The sequence below is a fragment of the Marmota monax genome, unplaced genomic scaffold (genome assembly GCF_021218885.2).
Source record: "Marmota monax isolate L192 unplaced genomic scaffold, Marmota_monax_Labrador192_F-V1.1 WCK01_AAM20220418_F8-fsc00021, whole genome shotgun sequence".
NCBI classification, from domain to species: domain Eukaryota; kingdom Metazoa; phylum Chordata; class Mammalia; order Rodentia; family Sciuridae; genus Marmota; species Marmota monax.
The window spans coordinates 93,577-109,813 of record NW_026695228.1 but is presented as its reverse complement, the minus strand read 5'-3'; the positions used below and the strand labels follow the sequence as shown (position 1 = coordinate 109,813).

Genomic DNA, 16,237 nt, shown 5'->3' with positions numbered 1-16,237 from the left:
CTGAGCTCCTCTGGCAAGAAACTTGCCATGGGTCAAATTGATGAACTGGGATAAAAATCCTCCAAACCAGAGAGGGTTTAATTACCAAAGGAATTATTGAACTTAGCTTCCAGGAAGAAATATGAAGGACTTTTAAAAGAATAAAATCTGAACATACCTCCTGTCTGTAGATCCTGAGAAGCAGTTTCTAGAAGAGCAGGAATGGTGATTCTCTTTCTGGTGATATTCAGGATCCTGTAAGAGCAATTAACAGTCTTAAATACCATCATGCAGAAAAAAGAAATTCAAAGAGATTTACTTATTAGAGTCTTTTGCCCAGCATCTTCACTATACCATTTCCACAATACATTCCCCTCTCAAAATGAGGAGGGACCACCAAGCTCTTGGGCAAAGCCTTAAGCCAAGTTTGAACATCTCTGCTGAAGATGTCACCATCAGGAAGCCATGTGACAGGCATGGCCACCTTTGTGCTGAGCTTTATATTAACTAGGGTCAAGCGCCAACTAAGATACTTAAATATACAAAGTCATTTTAAGGGAAATATGACAACAGCTTCTAATCCTGGCTTTTCCTCAAAAATACCTAAATCTTAGACTCTAGTCTTTAATTCAGACAACATGATTCAGTTTTCTTAATTTACTTCTGGTAAGGAAAATAAATAACCTACATCAAAATTTGCAAAGTTTTCTTAGATCGAGGTTGCATGATCACATAACTACTACTAAAGTCCAAATAGTATTGATTCATAGAGAAGCATCGGAGTTGCGCGAATTAACAATTATCACTAAGTTAAATCCGAATTTCTGGTGAACAACAAATATATTTTTAGTATATGTATATATTCTGTGTGGTATTTGGGACTTAATTATGCTAAAAATATTTATCATTTGTTAGCAATTCAATTTTGATTAGGCATCCTGAATTTTATCTGGCAGCCCAAGAAGAAATTTTAATTCAAAATGCTTTGGGGTGGACAACTAGTGAAGAGAAAGTTTCCTGAGCCTGCTGTGCCTAATCTTGGAAGACAAACTTTCTTAAAAACATTAATAGAGGCCCAGGTACCTTTAAGCCTCAGTTGTCCAATCTGAGAAATAGGAATATGAAATCTAAATATTTTTGAACTTCCTTAAGTTGCTTGTGTATGAATCTCAATGACTGTCATTAATTTATCATACTTATATAAGTGAATTAAATGAACAAAAACTGAGTGCTTTCAATTCTAGTCTGGCACCCTGTCACAAATTGTCAGATACAGCTTAGCCACTGAGCTTTGGTGCTAAGCTCATTTTCTCTTCAGTTGGTGCATTTTCTCTACCAAATAAATCAATTTAAAAACTCATCTTGACACGACTCCATTTCTTCCCCCACATCATTTCAATGTGAAGAAAAAAAAAAAGAAAAGAGATTCAAACCAAATAATCCAATTGTTTTCTGAAGACAGAGGGTCCTACAGTGTTGCCTCAGACTATGTCTGACCTCTTGAACGCAGAGAGGGGAAATTAAGACAGGAAAAAAACTAGTAGTTCAAACCATTCAGCTTTAAGATAGGGTAAGGATTCATCTTTGCAGTTCCCTAAGGTAAGTAAGTTTGAGCAAAATAACCAGGGAGTAATAATATGTTGAAGAATGGTTTATTTTTAAAGAGTGAAACTGACTCCAAATACCAAGCATTGGGGGGATGGGTAGAAGTTACAGAAATTCAAGGTTATCATATTAAGTTTCCAAACACAATGACATGGACAGGTCAACTAATCAGGGAGAGGTGAGCTTTGGAAGATGTAACCATCATTGTGGACGTAATACCACATCTATGTCAGAGTTCATTTTATTACACAATGGAAGGAAACATTTTTATTTCTTACTATTATTGACTGGCTTAAGCAACCCAAAATTAATTAATTCCTTCTGAGGAGTCCCCTGATTATTTAGTCCAGCAAGCCTCACCAGAATATTCAAAGTCCCTCAGTATCGCCTTCTGAGTGTGCATTGATGGATCTAAAACTTTAACCATCCATGGGAAGCCCTTGGAATTTCAGGTGTTAATTTTGGTACTTGGAAATTCCAATACTAGGGCACTTCAGATAATTAAAGGGGGGCTGGGATATAAATACTTGCAAAGAATGAAGATTCTCAAATTCTTGTAGAGATTCAAGACTCGCCTTGGGAAATGTGTTACAAATAAAATTTCCAGTCTCCACCTGGAAGACTGAATTAGAGAGTCGGATGTAGTAAGGTCTTCATTTTTATTTTTATTTTTTGCATACAGTTGTTATTATGTACTCTGAGTTATGTAAAATGGTAAGTACTGGAAGGTTACACATATAGATATGTATCATCCATTCTCAAAAGTTTATCATTATTTGAGCCTTTACTTTCTCAGAGCAACCTGTAAGGGGCAGGTATTAATCCTGCTCTTGAAGAGAAACTTAAGGTCCTAAAAGATCCCAGTGTTCTCAAAGGCAGATGCAGATGTCAAGTCCATAAAAGAGGTAAGTTCATTTATTCATTTGTTTGTTCATGATTTCTCTCACCTCTTTTCCAACTGCTTTCCTGCACAATAGTCCACTCTATCACTCTGGCTGACTATCCTCTACACCTCCCAGACCACACCAGCCCCAGGACTTGCTTTTCTTCCTCTCTAGCCTGAAGCACTATCTCTTGACTCCTCCCCTTCACTTTCTTTAGTCTCTGATCAAAGATCTCCTCAGTGGGATGTTAGTTGTCCACATCATTTAAAATTACAACCCTCCCCCAGAGCACCCTGACCTCCTTCCCCATCTTCCCCATCCTTCTGGAGTTGAATGGATAAAGAGAAGATACTCCACCTTACAAAACTTATGTGTACAAATCTGCTCCTCACTGATTGACATTTATGTTTACATTCAATGCTTTGTTTCCTGTCTCTCCAGCTGGGATGGTAGTTCTCAAACCTCAGCAGCATCAGAATCACGAGAAACCAGTTTTAAAACACAGATTCCTCATTGCTACCTCCACAAATGTGACTTGCTACCCCTCACTTGGGTAATGATGCTGTCCAACGAACCCTTTTAAACAGACTCACCACTTTGTTCCATCCAGGGGTGATTGTCACCCTGCCTGCTCCAGGATATATTTCATGATCTCTGAAAAGTTTTGAATTGTCATAACTGGGTGGGGAGTTACTTGGCATCTTGAGAATAGTCATCAGCAAGAATGTTAAACATCCTACAATACACAGAATTTTCCAAGCCAAACTGTCCATAGTTCTGAGGTTGAGGGATGCCACCCTTGGAGAATGCTTCCCAAACGCTTACTAGGCATCAAGACCTGGAGGACTAATGAACATTGTCTTGTCAGACCAAACCACCAGAAGTCCTGATTTGTTAGGTAGGTCTGGAGTGGGGCCTGAAAATTTGCATTTCTACTAATGAAGGGGATGCTGTTGATCCAGGGTGGATACTTGGAAAACAACTGCAGTGGAACAAAAGCAGCTTAAAGTAGAGTCTGCAGTCTCCCTGCTTCCTAATGCAACTACAGTCACTCCAGTTTCTAATGCTTTCAAAACCAACCACCATCACCCTCCTCCACCCAATGTTTCTGATGCGAAGGAGTCCTATATCATACAAGGAAATGTAACAGTTGTCAAGGAATTTTATTTATTTTTTATTTTTTTAATTTTATTATGATTATGATTATTATGATTATTATTATTATTTGCTGTTTGGGCAGCAAATTTGAGACTCCTTCTATTCCTGTTGACCCCTCAGCTCCACTCGCCAAAGAAACGTGTTCAAAGTTAACAGCTTTGCGGGCTCACAATTGCCTAATGGTTTGTCTGGCAGAAGTGGGGGATGCAGCTGTGACACCCCCACAGTGAAATCCATACCAAAGAAATTGTCCAATGCAAGTCCCTGCATTTTTTGTTTATGAAACTCTGTGAGCCTACAACCAATTAATTCCCCTTTTCCAAAAGTAAGGCCAGAGAATTAATACATGTGTACACATTCTTTTTTCTCTCTCTCTCTCTCTCTCTCAATTCTTACTCTTGTGCTTGAGTGAGGCCCCTAGCATTTACACAACTGGGAATGTGTGCCTCCTGAATGTACTTGTGCTTCCCTAACTACATTGCTGGTACTTGTTCTCTTGAAGATGGAATCTTCCAGGTGCTGCCAATTACCTCTCCTTACATCATTTTCTGGGGAATATTAAATTTGGTTCCTTTTATCCTATGCCCAAGGCCAGCAATGAAGCAGTTGATCTCCATAATTCAAACACGTCTGATATCTTAGATTCAATTGCCCTGTTTAAGACAGGCACTTAATGAAGAACTGGTGAATGAGAAGTTTAATGGCTAAAGTGAAGACACTCCATCTTACAAATCTCTTTTAACTCATGTGGCATCATCGGCCAGTGTTATTGATTTGCATTTACAGACTGGACTTTCTATTGTTTTCAGATGTTAGTATCCTCTGCCGGTGCCTGCAGGCTATCAATTGCAGGGTTAAGCTTACTGTCCTGAAAACCAAGGACTTATGTACTGAATCGGAAAAGCTGAAGCCTCCATGATAGATTGGAGAATCCGATGCATGTCAGAAAGCTGGAAAAAAGTATTTCACTAATTTTCTTCCCATAGAACAGTGAGAGTCTACATAGAAATAATGGAAATATTCAAAAGTAGGATTCACTCTGGCAAACAGCATAATTGAGGGCATAGTTTTCATACCATAGAAGGTATGCCTGTAAGTGTAAAATTCAATGATCACCACTAACGGCAGGATATTTCCATCTTTCCAAAAAGAGACCTCAAGCCCATTTGTGGTTACCTACCACCAGCCCCAGCCAAACTCTTATCCACTTTCTGATGTAATAGACATGCCTTTTCTGAGAATTCATATAAATGGCAGCATACAATATATTATCTTTTGTGTCTGAAACATATATGTGTCTTCCATGTTGCAGCATGTATGATATATCATTTCTTCTTGTATACAGCATTCATTGTATGGACATATTACCACTCGTTCATTCATTCACCCACTGATGGATATTTGCTTTATGTGGCTGCTATGAATGATGAGCTATAGAAATTTAGAGAGCCTTTATGTAGACATATTTCATGTCCCTTGGTCATAGAGTCCTACATGTGGAGATTCTAGGTCATATGGTAAATTTGTGTTTAACATTTTGATAACATGCCTGTTTTCCAAAGTGGCTATACCATAGTACAATCCCACTGGCAATGTATCCGGGTTCAAAACACACACACACACACACACACACACAATTTCCAACCTTTGTTACTCTCTATCTTTTGACTGTGGCCAACATGGTTCATTCTTAATGTTGTAATGTATTGAAAGAATGCTTTCAAACTTGTACCACAAATACAAAAATAGACCCCATAGTTATTGAGGATCTGCTCTGTGTACTGTTCTTTAGATATAATGCTGCTGAGATTGGAGGTATAGCTCAGAGGTAGAGAACTTGCTTCACACACATGAGACCCTGGAGTCCATACCCAGAGCTACAAAAAAAGTAAGTAAACAAACAAAGAAAAAGAAAACAAAGCTGTTAACTTATCATTGACAGAATGAAATCTCATCCATAGTTCACAAATGAAAAAAAAAACAAGGCTCAGAAAGGTTAAAATTTTGCCCAGGAAATCACAGCATGCAGGTGCAAATTCTAAAGTCGATGCCACGGATGTCTGCCACAAAACCTGAACGCGAGAGTTCTTAATGCCTAAGTCCAGAAAAACAGTAAATATAAGTGTGGGCTTCATCTTAGCCATCGTAGCCTGAGCACATCCACTAAGGTCATTACAAAGATGACAAATAACAGCACATTTGCTTGCTTCTAATAAGTACATTTTCCTTTGAAGGAACTATACTGAGGTTCTCTACAGAACAATTTCACCTTGAAATTTTATCTTCAAATGTCAAATCCCACAGTTGTAGTTTTGATTCAAGATTTAACCAGCAAGATATTTATGACAATCAAAACTCAAATGAAACATACTTCATATCAATGAAAATACTGAATGGTTTTTATTAACTGTACTGAATCACTTGCCACCACCTAAAGATGTGAATTCTGACAACTGCTGTTCATGTCTGAGTGTGCAGACAGCATTTATTGCCGGTTTCTGGAGTCCCCGTCTGTGATTGAAGACTATTGATGTTTCATCTGGCTTGTTGTATTCCATTACAAAAGAGGCAGTTGGCAGAATGGTAGACAAAGTCAGGGGCCGCCCCTGATCCAGCTGAAAATCAACTTACCGCCCTGTGGCCACAAACTCTAAACCACCTACCCACTCTCCCACCACCCAATCACAACTCCATCTGACCTGTCCTTTGTGATCTGAAAGGTCATCCTGCTCTCTTAAAGCCTAATTCTCTGCTTTGAAGACATTGTGTTGAAATGCTCAATATTTCTGAACAACTGACTTCATTCTCTTTGGATTCATCGTTTGACACAGGTGTGTGTGTGTGTGTGTGTGTGTGTGTGTGTGTTTTGAACCTGGAGACGTTCTACCACTGTATTACATCTTCAGCCCTTTTTAATTTTTCATTTGAGAAAGGGTCTCACTATGTTGCCGAGGCTGGCCTCAAACTTTGCAATTCTCCTGCCTCAAGTGGCTGGGATTATAGGTGTGCACCACCCCTCTGACCCTGCTATGGTTTAGAGTATCTGATGATGTACAGCTTTGCTACTCAAAGTCTGGCCCACAGATGGGCAGCCTCAGCATCCTCTGGGAGCTTGTTAAAAATGCAGAATTTTAGGCTGCATTTGACCCTGACCTATTGATTAGAATCTGCATTTTAACAGTCTCTCCAGGTGACTCCCATGGGATGTATCATAAACTTTAGCATAGACTCCCAGAGACCCAGAACCCCGAACTACTCGGCTAAAGGTCTTTCCTTACCAAGACACCAGGGGACATTTAATCATGTAGAGAGAGAACACTTCCTTCTCTTCTCTCTGGATAGGTTCCTTCCTTCTGTTTTCCAAACATGCTAAAGCCACTCCGTTTCGAGCAACAACAAAATCTTTTGACTCCATTAACCCTGTGAGGAAGAGAATGTCATTGTTCACTTTTATCTGCTTCCTCTCACTATCAGAGTGTTAAACATCCCCATCCTGTTGAACTCAGATTTGCCTATATGACTTTCTTAGGCCAATGACATGTAAGCAAAGTAATATGTCATTTCTAACTAGAAGCCTGAAGTTGATGCCTTTTGTGCTCATTCTCTCTCTCTCTCTCTCTCTCTCTCTCTCTCTGCCTGGCAACAGCCCAGATGAAGGAGGCCCTGCTAACTTCAGTCCAGAGAAGACAACATGGAGCAGAACTAAAGGTGATCTATGAAGGGCAAGCTATTGAAGGCCCCAGAGATTCAGGGGCCTTTTGGCTACTGCAGACTTTAGCATAAGCTTACTGATAGACCTTATGTCACTATTTGTATCAGTCAGCTTTTTGTTGCTGTGACAGACACCTAACAGAAACAACTGAAAGGAGGAAGGCTTTATTTTGGTTCATGGTTTCAGAGGTTTTAGTCTGTGGTCAGCTGGCTCCAAAGCAGAAACATCATGGCACCAGGACATGGTAGAGGAAAGCTGTCAGCTCAGGACAGCCAAGAAGAAGAGACAGTAGGGGCATGGGGATGGCAAAGGGACCAGGGACAAGATATAGTCTCAAAGGGTATGCCCCTAGTGACCTACTTCCTCCAGCTATGCCCCAACTACCTACAGTTTTTACCACCTCCCAGTAATCCATTCAACTATCAGTGGGTTAATCCACTGATGAGGTCAAGCCCTCAGGATCTGATCATTTTCTAATCCCACCCCACTCTGGCCATGGCTACATTGGGGAACAAGCCTACCCGTGAACTTTTAGGAGAACGCTCCAGATTCAAACCTTAACATTATTGTTGATTTTTTTCTCTCTCTCCCTGCCCGTCCCACTTTTTTTTGTTTGTTTGTTTTCTTTGGGTACCACAGGTTTAACCTAGGGTCCTTTTACCACTGAGCCACAATCCCCAGCCTTTTTAGTTTTTGAGACAGGATCTTACTAAGTTACTACAGGCCTCATCAAATTGCTGAGGCTGGCCTTGAGCTGGTAATCCTCCTACTTCAGCCTCCCAAGTCACTGGGATTATAGGCATGCACCACTACACACAGCTTTTTCTCTTCTTTAATTAAAAAACAAAAGGAATAAACACACTTGAAGAGAGGAGTCTTAAGTAGCAGTGCACTCACATCTGAATTTGCCAAAAACTGAATTGATCCTCTCGTCCTCTGCCAACTCTGCCAAAATTGTTTTAGGGTTATCAATCATCTTCTAATTTCCAGATTCCTCCCAGTCTGTGTCATGATTTTTATTCTACTGCAGGGGTCACCAAATGTCTTCTGCTTTGCTGACCAACCACATGAACACTCTCATTAATACACAGCTTTAGAGTGCTAGTATTAAATCAGCCTTAGACACTACAGGAGTCAATAGATATGACAATTGCCATGAATGTGTCCCTCAGAATTTATGTGTTGGGAACTCAATACCCAATGCAACAGTGATCAGAAGGGGGGCTGTTTGGGAGATGTGTAGGTCACGAGGCTCTTAATGGATTAACATCACTATGTAGAGGGCTTGCTGGAATGGGTTGGCTTTCTCTTCTGTATGTGATGATACAGCAATAAGGCCCTTACCAGATGCCAGTGACTTGATACAGAACTATGAGAAATAAGTCTCTCTTCTTTATAAAGTACCCAGTCTCAGGTATTCTATTATAGCATCATAACCTGAGTTAGCTGTATTCCAATAAAACTTTTCAGTTGAAGGTTGAAAACTTAAGGGTTATTCTTAATTCACCTCACACACTAATACCTCAAAACTAAACCAGGCATCTAGTATAAACAAAACCCACAAAAATTTCACCTGCAAGACTATTTGACATCTCTTGGCTCAGCCCCATAATTTTACACATAAAGAAATTGTTACCCAAAATAATTAGAAAGTAATGTCAATACCAGAACTCTTCTTAATGTTATGCAGGCTGAAATAGTGAGGCAGAAGTATAGTGATATCTTCAACTTACTTTGCAAATGCATGAAGAAAACAAGATGGATTAATGACTGGGTAGAGGATTATTCAAGAGGTAAATGAAAAAGCAAGGATAGTAAAGTGTTGTTTATACTACATGGTAGATTTATAGATATTTCCTATAAAATTATTTTAATTTTTCTTTATTTGAAAAATTTCATGATAAAATATGAAAAAAAGGGGAAAAGTATACCAAAAATAAAATCCATAAGTCCTGGGACAACTAATCAGTTGACTAGTGAAGAATAATTTCATGTGATAAATATCTTATGGAGGCCAGACACGGTGGGTGGCTCATGCCTGTAATCCCAGCAGCTTGGGAGGCTAAGACTGGAGGATCACGTGTTCAAAGCTAGTCTCAGCAAAAGCAAGGCACTAAGCAAACCAGTGAGACCCTGTCTCTAAATAAAATACATAATAGGGCTGGGAATGTGGCTCAGTGGATGAGTGCCCCTGAGTTCAATCCCTGGTCCCCCCCAGTCTCACCCCTCCCCCCAAAAATCTTATGAAACTTATTAAGCAGGGTTTGAAAAAAAATATTTAAATAAGGCTTTGAGACACCAGCCAAAAATAGCTCCATGTCCATTCAATATATACTGCTTTGAGCTGCTACTATATACAGGCTATAGTATGGCTCTGGAATGTCCCAAAGTCCTGTGTGTTAAAGGCTTGGTCCCTAGGTTGGTGCTGTTGGGAGAGCCTGGTGTGAGGTGTTTAGGTCATAAGGTCATGACCTCAAAAGGGATTGTGGGACTCTGGCCCTTCCTCTTTCTTTTTTTTTTTTTTTTCCACTTCCCAGCCATGACATAAGCAGTTTTACTGTGTCCCATACTCCTACCATGATGTGCTACCTCTCCCCCACCCTGCCTACCAGATGCCTAAAAGCAATAGGTCTGCCTGATCCTTGGTTGCCTGGAAGCTCCAAAACTGTGAGCCAAAATTAAACCTTTTCTCTTTATAAGTTGATTATCTCAGATATCTGTCACACTACTGGAAAGATGAGAACACAGCACTAACACTTGGCAGTGAAAGACAGATGTGGCATGTAATGAGAGACAAACATTAACCAGCACTTTTAATGGGTTTGAAATTCTCTAACACCCATTGTACCATCCAATATGGTATTCTGCTTGGGGATATTGTACCATACAATATGGTATGCTAACTGTTTACCATATTGTATTGGCACCTCCTTTTCTTCATGGTGATTGCAAGCTCCTGTTGGAAGGCACTTCCAACAAGAGCCTCACACTAGGCTTGTTCATAAAAGCTGGTGTATAAGGCATCCCAAGTCATGCGCAGATGTTCGCAGTATGGCCAAGGTGATGACACACCTCCATTTATATTAAATGCAGACTCTATACACGGGCTGCCAACAATTGCTGAACAGCTGGAGGCAAGTGCCTCTGCCTCTTTGCATAAAAGAGCCCACAGTGAGAGAACCAGCTGTGGAAGAGACACTTGTATGACAGTGTACAGTCAGGCTCATTATTCATCGATTTGCCTCTTCACTAAAATGTATTTGCAGACCCCAAAATCAATACTCATGGTACTCTCAAGGTCACCTGTGGTCATGGACAAAGCCATGAAAAGTCTGTATTGCCAAAGATGTGCATCAGGTGAGATCCATCCAGTTCATACCTGCCTTCTTCCTTCAGCTCTCATACAGGAAACAAGTGCTCTTTCTGTGGTCTTTTGGGTGCCATGACTTTTATACATTTTGTGCTTTTTGCTGGGGGTTTCCCTGTTTAAAATACCCCCAAGCAGAATGCTAATGTGCCACCTAGGGTTCTTAAGCACAAGAGAACCACAATGTGCCTCATGGGGAAAATACATATGTTAACAGATAAGCTCTCTTCAGGCATGTGTTACAATGCTATTGGCCATGAGTTCAATGCTAATGAATCAATGTATAGCAAATAAGTTATCTTTATGAGAAACACATATAAAATAAGATTATGCACTGATCAGATGATGAAAACATGACCAACAGTTTACTGGAACCTAATCTTATATTTCCTCTAGGAACAATGATTCAGTATTTGCTAATTCAGCATTCTGGGTGACTACAGAACATAAGTATTAAAAATAATGAGAATTAGCCATATAGCAAAACAACTTCATTCAATATCAGCAACTCCTGTGACCAGTAGTTTCCTGGGAGTCATTTTGAAGCTCTCCATGGTCACCACCATCCTCACGTTGTCTATAAACACGTAAGGCTCATGGCCAGAAAGGCTGATTATGGGAAATATAAGCAGAGGTAGATGTCATAAGGCAACAAAGTTCATTGCAAGTCTGTCCAGAGTGAGCAGTGAGGGGAAATTGCACAATCAACATCAAATAAATTATTTCTTATTCCTTTGGGTGGCCATAAGGTATAGAAAGTCATGCCCAGATACAAATACAGTTTATGATGATCTGAAAGGTCACACTGAAGCCTGATTCTCTTTCTAAATAACCCTCTAGGACATCCTGAACTAAAAGACAATCAATCATGGAAACAGATGGGATATAGAATGTGCTGCTGTGTTGCAATTAGTAAAAGGGGTTATGGAGAAAGCAAAACTCATTATGCTGAAAAGCAGAAGCATTGCGCACAGCAAAAGACCTTGTGGTCAGCCACAGCTGTACACTGAAGGACAGATGTGCCATTCGTGAGGCAGAGACAAGGCCAACAATGATTAATAAACATATCCCAAGTCATTCGCAGATGCTCGGCCCAAACAAGGAGAAGCATTAAGGAGTCCTCAGACATGCACTGAGAAGTCAACAGACTGGAGAACCTCTGTTCACGACTCAGGAGTAGTCACCTGTCCTTTCATTAAAGAACAATTAAGGAAGAGAGTATTTGGATTCTATGGGATAAGGACTTATAGAACTGACTTATATAGACTTACATAGCCCAAAGAACTGGAGATTTATTGGTATTCTGTATCACAGGTAAAATGGACAATCTTAAAGGATTGATAGTAGGTCTGACATTCTAAGTTTGTCAGGGCTCATCAACACATTTGCAGTTGAAGCAGCTATGGGGCACCCTGATCTATCTACACAGAGGCCAGCTCTGTATCCTGAGAATGATGTATTGCCTTGCCACTCCCAGTGTGGTCTGCAGACAAGGAGTATGACATCAGATGCAGACTGCAGGAAATGAAGACTCCTCAGCTCCGAACAAGATAGGCTGAACGAGAGCTGGTCTTTTAATGAGATCTCCCAGTGATTCACACTCTGAAGTTAGAGCAATGGGCCATAGTTAGGGTGAATAGCTGCCCAGAGCCTGGGGTAAGTTCCCACCCTGTGGGAAAACTCTCAGGTTCCGCAGCACCTTTTCATCCCGTGACAACAACCAAATGATGTTCTTGACTGAGAGATTTGAGACTTGGGGCCCATTTAAGGATCACTGCACCCTGAAACGACTTCCCAGGCTTTGGTTTGGAGTCCTATCTGGTTCCCTGTGGTCCCCACAGAAGGAAAGTAGAACAAGAGTGTAAGGAGTCAAATGAAAAACTAAGACACTGAAGAACACTCTGCCTCCACACCCAATCTTCCACTTCAGGACACAATGGTCCAGAGAACCCATTTTGAAATTGAGCAGATAAAAAGACCAAGAGACATTCATTCTTCAGGGGCCTACAGCCATTCTCTATGACTGGTTCCTTTCAAAGCCAGGGTGGGCCCCTCTAGAGCACTGGTTCTCAAACTTACACTATGTCAAAACTACTTGCAGATCTTGTATAGCACAGATTGCTGAGCCTCACCCTCAGACTATCTGAGATCCCACATCAGCAGCATCCAAATCATATGGGAAAATACCCAGAAATGCAAAAACTCAGGCCTACTCCAGATCTACAGAGGTCAGGGTCTGTATTTTCCCAAGATTCCCTGATGATTTTTGCTTGCAATAGTAAAGTTTGAGAAGCACTGATGCGGGAGGTACTCTTAAAGGGTTGCTAAATCGGCATCCTGCGTCTAAATACAATTGTTTAATCATCCCTTTCAGTCAAACCATATTCTGTGCCTCCTCTTCACTTTTATGTTTGCTTTTATTTTAGAAACAGAATAAGACAGAACTCAGTCTCATGACTCCATTCATTGGACAGAATGGGTGAAATGACTTAACCTTTAGCACCAAGGTCAGAAAGTGTTCTCCCAACAATGAAGGGGCATTCGCACTGACGCAGGGAACACAAGGTCTTCTGTTCTCTACAGGGAAGCAACCACTCAGAGGAAGATGTCACATGCAGACTGGGGACATCTGGACACAGCCAGTACCAGCACACCTTGGACTCCCTGCCCTCTGCAAAAGTCCCTGCAGTTTATTTTCTGTGGTAGGTGCAGGAAGGTTTGAGTCCTGCTAGGTTAGCCTACTCAGAAATGGCACATTCCTTTCTGCAAGTAGATAATGCTATTTTCACATGTGCTACCTCAACTTCATTTTCACCGGTAGTATAAGGTCACATATACTGTTATTTCTTGTTTGGATTCCTTAACTAGATACAAAAATTTAAATAGTAATAGCTAATATTTATGAAGCACATGATATATCCCAGATATTGTCTTAGACACTTCACATTCTTTCTTATTTAATCCACACAACAACCCAAGAGGTAGCGACTATAATCTGCACACCTTGCAGATTAGAGAATTTGAGGCTCAGAATGATTAATGAATTGGCCTAAGGCAAACCAAGAGGCAGAATTCAGAGTAAGACAGTAATAAGATGTCAAATAATTATTTTTCTCTTACCCTTTCCAGAAAATTCTATTTTTTTAAAAAAAATAAATATTCCTAATAGTAGAAAGGTTTTGTATACAGGAGTGACCCTGTGGCACTGGATAGAATATGTCTTTTAGCCTGTGTACATCTCAGCCCTCTTCCTTTGGTAAGAGGGATAATAATTAGCACTCTGCCTTATATAGAGGTAAGCCTGCGTATATACTGTGCAAACTGCAAAAGCCCAGGATAAAGAAAATGATCAAAGGGATGATAATCACTCAAAATCATTCATTAATTCTCACAATATCCCTTGTGAAATAGAAGAACTTGAGCCTGGATTAATCGTTAGCAACTGTTAAAATGTGGCATGCCCAGGATGCTATTCTTATTCTTCAGGTGGGTGGAGGGGGGCTTTTTGCAGGAGAGAACTGACTCTCAAGTAGGGGAAGGGAATGTCAAATCTCTCTGAGGATTTGCAGGAGAAAGAGACAAAAGAAACAGGGCTGTTCTAACGTGTACTGGAGTGCAGCAATGACTGACAGATGATCGCCAAATCTGGCACATAGCTAGGTTAGATTTCTCAGCCTCCTTTGCAGGTAGCATAGCCATTTGATTCTGTTTTAGACAATGGGATGTGAGCAGAAATCATGCTCCATAAAAACCTCCCATGCATGATTCTCTCTCTTGCCCCATCTGCCAACTGATGTCAATACTTAGAGAAACCTAGGAAACCACTCAGGACGATGGCAAAGCCTTTATCAGCTGGGTCCTAGAATGATGCATGGAATAACCCTTCTCACCTACTGCTCCTCCCCAGTACAGGTACGCCATCCTTACAGCTTCCTGCTACTCACTAGAAAGTACTACACAGTAGTTCTTAAGATTTATATACTACATAAGATTTAATTTTATTAAGCCACTGAAATGTGGCAATTTGTCTGATAACCCAGATGGTATTATCCAAACTATTATACCAACAAATGTCCCATTTACTAAAAAATCTGCTTTATGCTATTTTAAATATGTTGTTCAGATTGTTGTAAATTCCTGTGGAAAAAAATTCCATGTAAGTTAGAGGAAATATCCTTAAAAGGATTAAGAGATTTTTTTTCCCCCTCAACGAACGTTAATCTGATTGTTTTCCTCCTATCTGAGACTGGTCACACTGGATAAAAGAGAGTTTTGATTCCTGATTACATGGATAGGAAAAAAGATTTTGTAGTAAAGATGGAGGTATTTGAGAAGGGGAATAAGTTGTTCAAACTGAGTTCATGAGATTTCCAAGACCACTTTCTTTCACCAAAGAAAGTCAAATGAGATTGTTTCAAAATGAAGTCTCCAGGCTTGACAGTTCTTCCAAGACAGGCCTTGGGTACAGGGAGTTGGAAGAAGGTTCAAGATCTTAACTGTCCAGGGACTACTGGCATAAACTTCACTGAAATACACTCTGGTATAGATTGATAACACTCAGTTTAGATATATTTGCCATACTTTTGTGGACTAGGGAAGTACCATGTTTGATTTGCCCATGCATGACAATTAAGTCCTCAAAGCTTCAAGAGCCTATAGTCTTCTATTTCTCACCTTCCACAAGATACCAAGTTCTCTCCAGTCATTCCATTTTTCTCTGGGTAGTATCTACTTCCCAGTTCTCCCTTACTGCAAGTGTACTCTATGCCATCCTGAGAATCAGAAACTTGGAAATTCGAAATCCAATGGAGACATAGGCCAGTTAGTCCCAGATATGGGAAAATACAACGGTGCAACACCATTTCCTTACCACTTTGTCCCTAGTGAGCAGGAAAGACTATATCCCCCAAAGAAATTGCTCCCAAAGCATATTGTCACCAGCCTTGTCAGGGGAGGAAAAGAAAGAGGCAAGGACACTCCTTGTCCTTTGTTCTGGCTGCACGCGTTTGACAAGCTTTCCGAACCTCAGCAGATCTCCTGGCAGGAACAGAAGAGAGCAAACCCCTCCTCCCATTGGGCACTGGTAATGCCTCCTGGCAAAGACCTTAAGCACATTCATCTCTCTCCAGGCCCTCCTAGGGCTGCTGTGCATTAGCAGAACAGATGGGAGAGTCTGCTTGTCTGACTGTTGGCTGTTTTATCTCACTCAATAAACATTTATGGAGGTTCTACCTGTGCCAGGCCCTATGTGGAGGGGTGTTTCAAGGGTGGGTGTGTGAGTGAGCATGCGCTGACCCGCCTCGAGGAAGAAGTGCCCTACTGTCCATCATACACTAAATCCACAAAACAACAAGCGGATGGTGAAAAGGAACGGACAACCAATAGCACATCTGGTTGACTTGGTAATGAGAAAAATGTCATGGTCTATCTCAGTGCTTCTCAGATTTGACTGTGCACATGAATCCCCTGGGCATCCTGTACAACTCACTGCAGATTCTGATTCAGCATGTCTAGGGTTGGGCCCTGGATTCT

At 40.7% G+C, this 16,237-nt stretch overlaps 1 protein-coding gene across 1 annotated transcript in view; it reads right to left on the bottom strand.

Annotated features, from left to right (window-relative positions):
- Window positions 1–16,237, bottom strand: part of Rarb (retinoic acid receptor beta) — a 716,777-nt gene that overhangs the window by 685,070 nt on the left and 15,470 nt on the right. The window contains exon 2 of the mRNA XM_058576525.1: window positions 158–234. The gene's annotated coding sequence lies outside the window, so the exon portion shown is untranslated. The remainder of the gene's footprint in view (window positions 1–157; window positions 235–16,237) is intronic.